Source organism: Neomonachus schauinslandi, chromosome 3 (assembly GCF_002201575.2).
Source record: "Neomonachus schauinslandi chromosome 3, ASM220157v2, whole genome shotgun sequence".
NCBI classification, from domain to species: domain Eukaryota; kingdom Metazoa; phylum Chordata; class Mammalia; order Carnivora; family Phocidae; genus Neomonachus; species Neomonachus schauinslandi.
The window spans coordinates 184248316-184254315 of NC_058405.1; the positions used below are offsets into that span (position 1 = coordinate 184248316).

General features: G+C 38.2%; 1 protein-coding gene across 3 annotated transcripts in view; it reads left to right on the forward strand.

Moving 5' to 3' along the window:
- The window catches only part of CAB39 (calcium binding protein 39), an 85928-nt gene that overhangs the window by 8185 nt on the left and 71743 nt on the right, over nt 1-6000 (forward strand). The window contains exon 1 of one of the 3 annotated variants that reach the window (XM_021690371.2): nt 1440-1504. The exons of the other annotated variants lie outside the window; for them this stretch is intronic. The gene's annotated coding sequence lies outside the window, so the exon portion shown is untranslated. Of the gene's footprint in view, nt 1-1439; nt 1505-6000 lie in introns of those variants that run through there. 3 annotated transcript variants of the gene reach the window in all.

Here is a 6000-nt window from a genome sequence, read left to right on the forward strand (position 1 = left end):
TAGAAAACTAAAGCTCAGCATAGAATTAAGAAGAAGGGCTCTAGGGCGCCTGGGTGGCTCAGTTGGTTAAGCGACTGCCTTCGGCTCAGGTCATGATCCTGGAGTCCCAGGATCGAGTCCCACATCGGGCTCCCTGCTAGGCAGGGAGTCTGCTTCTCCCTCTGACCCTCCTCCCTCTCATGCTCTCTGTATCTCATTCTCTCTGTCTCAAATAAAATAAATAAAATCTTTAAAAAAAAAAAGAAGAAGAAGAAGAAGGGCTCTAGCCTTGGAATTCCTGCATTTAGATTCTGGTGGTGGTTTATTGGGTGGGTGTTTAATGCCCATTCTGCCTCAGCTTTCTCATCTGTAAAATAACAATAGTAGAACCTGTGCATAAAGTAGTTGTGAGAATTCAGTGAGAAATGCTTTACATAACACATCTGATATGCTCTAAGTGCCCAGTCCATTTTAGCTTTTGTGATAACCGAAGCTCTAAGACACTCTGCTGTACCATACACGTTTTCAAAAATATTTTAAGCCTTTGGAGGTGTTAAAGTGGCCTTCAGTGAACCTGGACTCTTTTTGATCTGTAGCTAGATGTATCATTTGTTGGGATATCAGCCTTCTGGAATAGTTTTAAAATAGTCAAAAGGGCCCACTTAAAATTGTTTTGCCTCATACTTGCAAATGGACTCACAATTGCTGAGCTTTATGCAATATTATTGTATATTTTTAAACCATTCTCTTTTAACAGTATCTTAAATTTAGAATAATCTTGCTTTTATAACATCATTAAATACAAATATGTGCATACTTACATCAGTGATTAATTTAGCATTCTGATAGTTTTAATTCACTAAAAGAACAAGGCAAAGCAAAAGTTGCTATTTCTTGTTTTATGCTCATTCTGCAGTTTTTAAAAATCCCCCCATCCTCAGTATTTTATATTGCTATTGGGAGTTTAATTTTGCATCTTGACCTAAGAAAAGGGACATTTAGGGACATTAACAGTGGTGGGGGCCAGATCTAGTTTGTAGACTGTTCATTGTTGTCCTGAACATAGCTAGCCACCTCCTACATTTATATCACCTACTGAGGCATTGGCGTTGTCTATTCCTGATTAAATGTTTCTTTGTTTGTCTCTTTTATTGCCCATTTGTCCTCAGGAGGGCATGGGGTTGCTGAAATGAGAGGTTCCGATTGGCATTGTTGAGGTATACCAGTTCAGTGTTAAGGTAGCATAAAGATTCTCTACTTGTGTAAGCAAAAAAAATGAAGTAAAAAGAATAAAAAATTGCTAACATAGCACATATATATTAACTGCTGGTATAAAGTTGAAGACCCCTCCATCTTAACCTCATTTAATCCTGTAATAACCCTGTTGTCATCCCCATATTTTCAGGTGAGTAAATGGAGAAAAAAGAAGCGGGGTAATTGGTCTGAAGTCATACACCTAGATTTGAAACCCTGGTCCCAGAGTGTATACCGGTAACCCACCAAACTCTGTTACTTCCACCACAAGGTAATGGAATGTAGAATCATCCTGGAACATGGAGAATTTCTGTTACAGAAACATGAGGTCAAGTTTTCTGGTCAGGATGTGTAAGATCCGAGGACACTGAGAGAATGTTCACAGTACTGATTTGCTGTCAGTGACCGTTGAGGAGCCGTGAAGAGAGGGAGCAATGCAGGAAGATTAGAGATGCTAATGTACTGTTTTTCCAAAGGGAAGGGTGGAATCCACAAATCATAGAGACTGAAATTGATGTTGATTGCTGGGACATATTCCAGAAGGGAGTGAGTCCTTAGCAAAGTGTTGATTTCTAGAAGCTACCAAATATAGTTTATTAACTATTTCCTTTTCCTAATAGAATTCTACATGTCTTAGATAAGGATGTAGGCAGGATACAGGTATCTGTAAAGATTCGTAGTTTCATTCATATTTGAGATTATCTGAAAAATGTTAAAAGTGTGTAAGTTGGAATATTTTCTAGGGCTTGAAGTCATTTTGATGTTTTTACAGGATTATTTTACTTATGTTCATTGCATTAGAATATAAGCTGTATATGGGCGCCTGGGTAGCTCAGTCGTTAAGCGTCTGCCTTCGGCTCAGGTCATGATCCCAGGGTCCTGGGATCGAGTCCCACATCGGGCTCCCTGCTCCACGGGAAGCCTGCTTCTCCCTCTCCCACTCCCCCTGCTTGTGTTCCTACTCTCGCTATGTCTCTCTCTGTCAAATAAATAAATAAAAAATCTTAAAAAAAAAAAAAAGAATATAAGCTGTATAATATGCTTTTCCTAAGTGCTGCATAGCAAATCAGTCACAGATTCAATGGCCCGCATCCTGGTGCCTTGCCTTCTCAAGTAGGCAAGAAGGAACTAGAACTGGTAACTTCTTCCTGCTATGTGCACACAGCACGGCAAATACTTTCTAGCTTTATACTGTTAGAATTATTCATCCCTCTTCTTTACAATTGGTCATAACCCATTTGTTTATCAAGAGCTAGTCTTGCTCTTATTCTTCAGCACTACATAGTGTGTGATTGGAAGCTGGGTTGATGGGAAGTAGGCTGGACAATAGAGTGCATTCCTTCTTCACACAAGGTAAAACCTCACGGGAGATGGTGGTGAGGGTGAGGCATGCTCGTTTTTTCTTGTTTATCTTATGAAAGCTGCCCCACTTTTAAACTTCAATATGGTGAAAGGAAGACCGAGAGATGAGTCTGCTTAGCATAGTATACTGTATACAGACACCCCATAGGGGTGTGGAAAGGGCAAAACTATCTTTTACAGAGGCTTTTGTTGTTGAAAGGAGGAAGGAATAAGAAATAGAAGGAGCAAGACAGAGGAGTACATCCAGAAAGAATTGATCAGAGAAAACTGAGTCTAAATGAGTGTGTTATGCACAGCTTTGAAAGATCTAATGATAAAAGTGGAACTGGTTGCTTTTCAGAACTGTCTTAAGAAGTGGAGCACTTGAGGGGTGCCTGGGTGGCTCAGTTGATTAAGCATCTGACTCTTGGTTTCAGTTCAGGTTGTGATCTCAGGGTTGTGAGATCGAGCCCCATGTGGGGCTCCAGGCTCAGCCTAGAGTCTGCTTCTCTGTCTCTCCCTCTCCCTCCCTCCCTCCTGTGCGAGCTTTCTCTCTCTCTCTCTCAAATAAATAAATTAAAAAAAAAAGTGGAGCAGTTGAATAGATGATTAATCATGGAATGTATTAGATAAAGATTATAAGGCCATGGCCTCCCAACCAAAAAAGTGTGTAGAGCTCTGGACCTGGATGATACGGAAATTATAAGTTCTCTTTAAAAATGACCTCATTTATTCTAGATCCTAGAATACCAAAAGATAACAAAATCATGTTTCAAAACTAGCAAAAACTCTTAGAAACCTGATAGAATATAAGAACGGCAACCTGATAAGACATTACAAAGGAAGAATACTATGTTTCAGTTTCATTTATGGAAGTAGTCATGAAAATCCTAAATAAAACATCAGCAAATAATTAAATAGGAAATTGTCTTAATTAAAGAGGGCAAATAACACGTAACACTTGGTATTTACTGTGTGCCAGGTGTTGTTCGAATTATCTCAATTAATCCAACAACCCCAACAAAGAGGTTGTTATTAGTATTATTATTACCCTCATTTTACAGATAAAGGAATTTGGATCAAGAGGTAAAATAATCTGCCCCAGGATAAATTGGTGGTAAGTCACAGAGCCGGGGGTTTCAAACCCTTGCAGTCTGGCAGTGGTGCATGTTGCCCCTTCGTGCTGCACCATCTCAGTAGGTGCCAAGATAACAATGCTAAAATACCAGTTCTTGATTATGAGCTCTTTAAAAGCTGGTAGGCGATAAAAGAGTTATTTGCCTTAAACCAACAGCAAGCAGCCTACCGATGGGAAAACTCTGGTAGAATTCCCCCTTGAAATAAGAAAGTGAAATAGGCATGCCCGGTAACACTTCCGATAGTCGATACCATCCTAGCCAATGCAAGAAAGCATCAAATAAAATGTATAACTGTTAGGAAAAAATGGTGGAAAATAGGAATATGTGCAGATGTTACAATCTTAAAGCTAGGAAAACCAACAGAATCAACTGAAAATAAGAGTTCAATAAGACAGCCATATACCACATAAAGATATTTAAAAATTGGTAACATTTTTTCTTCCTAGCAATATTCAGTTATAAAAATATTAGGACAAAAATCTCATTATACAAAAAATGAAACACCTAAGGTGGGGGGGATCTGTATGAAATAGTTTGGGATCTCTATGAAGAAAACGATAAACTTAATTGAGTGGAAAAAAGACCTAAGTAAGAATGGGGAGTTACCATGGTCTTGAATGTGAAGACTGAATGAATGTTAGGAAGCAAGAAAATTTCCCAAGTTAGCGTACTATTGGCCAGAGAGTAAAGTCAGATTTTTTAAAGGTTAACTTAGGAAGCTCAGTAAAATGTGTATATGTGCCTACTACATGAATGAGATCACACATCACTGGGGAAAGAGGAAGGATTATTTAGCAGATTTTTAGATAATTGGTTATCTATTCTTTGGGAAAATCAGTTTTGATAAGTAAGCTACTCTTTATGAAAATTAATTTGATGGAAGAATGAGTTTTAAAACAAATTAGAAGAACATTTATATGAATATTTGTCAGACCTTTGGATGAGGAAGTAGGCTTATTTCCATTGCTATCAAGTGATCAAAAGGGGAAAAAAAAAAAACCTGAGATAAACAGATGAAAAAAAATTTTGCATGATGATAGACAAAGGGTTAATATTTTAGTTCAGTATAGCCAAAAGGTCATACAAACTGGCAACTACTGTTTATTAGTAAATGCTACCCTGGATGTTTTGTTATGTTAAAATTTTAAGTCATGCTATCATTTTATAATAAAGAAGGTAAATATTTTGCCCAAGGGTTTTGTTATATACCTCTTCTAAATGGCAAAACTGGGGTTCAAACCTGGGTCTGATAAGAGCTTATCCTCTTAGCCCTTGAAGCATGCTGTTTTTCAAACATGTCAAAGGCTAAAACACTGGGTAAATGAACAGTGAATTCAGGTAGTGGCTAAATAAAATACAAATAACAACGGGGATGTTAAATAGAGGTTTTTGTTTTGTTTTGTTTTTAGGTAGTAATGCTTATGTTAGGGATGCATTGAGAGGGAGATAAGGCAGTTTCATATACTGCCCATTTGGCCTTTCTGGGAAATATTTTGGCCCAGTATATATCCAGATTCTTAAGATGTTCCTTTCCTGTAAGCCAGGGGAAAATAAAATGACATATATTTATTTTTCATCCTTACTACAAGTGATCTCCAGTGTCTTTTAAAAAAAAAAATCCAGCTATTTTATTGATAATGGTGATGGCTGCACAATTCCGTGAACTATTGAAAGTGCTGAATTGTATACTTTAAGTAAGTGAATGGTATGGTATGTAAATTATATGTCAATAAAGCTGTGATTTAAATTAGCTATTTCAGCTGTTGAGTTGAAGAAGAAAATGGGAGTTTGCTTCTCTGAATCATTTGAATTGTGAAAGATGTTTAAACAAATCAGATTCTTCCAACTGATGCTGCACTGATTTTATTGGAATGCTCTATTTGATGCAGCGTCATAAACCTGAAGAAGGTGTAATTAGTGCTGAGGATATCCTAGTCGTCAAAGTAGAGAGAGCTGGTAGCCCAGTGGAGTCCTCCTTTAGCAGGGAACTTAGAAGTTTTATGGCTTCAGGTTTATCAAAGTCAGTCTTAAGATCATGTGCTTGGATTTCAGGAGACGCCTTACACCTCATCATTATTTAAAACTCTTGTGTGCACGGGCGCCTGGGTGGCTCAGTTGGTTGGGCGACTGCCTTCGGCTCAGATCATGATCCTGGAGTTCCGGGATTGAGTCCCGCATCGGGCTCCCTGCTCGGCAGGGAGTCTGCTTCTCCCTCTGACCCTCCTCCCTCTCATGCTCTCTGTCTCTCATTCTCTCTGTCTCAAATAAATAAATAAAATCTTTAAAA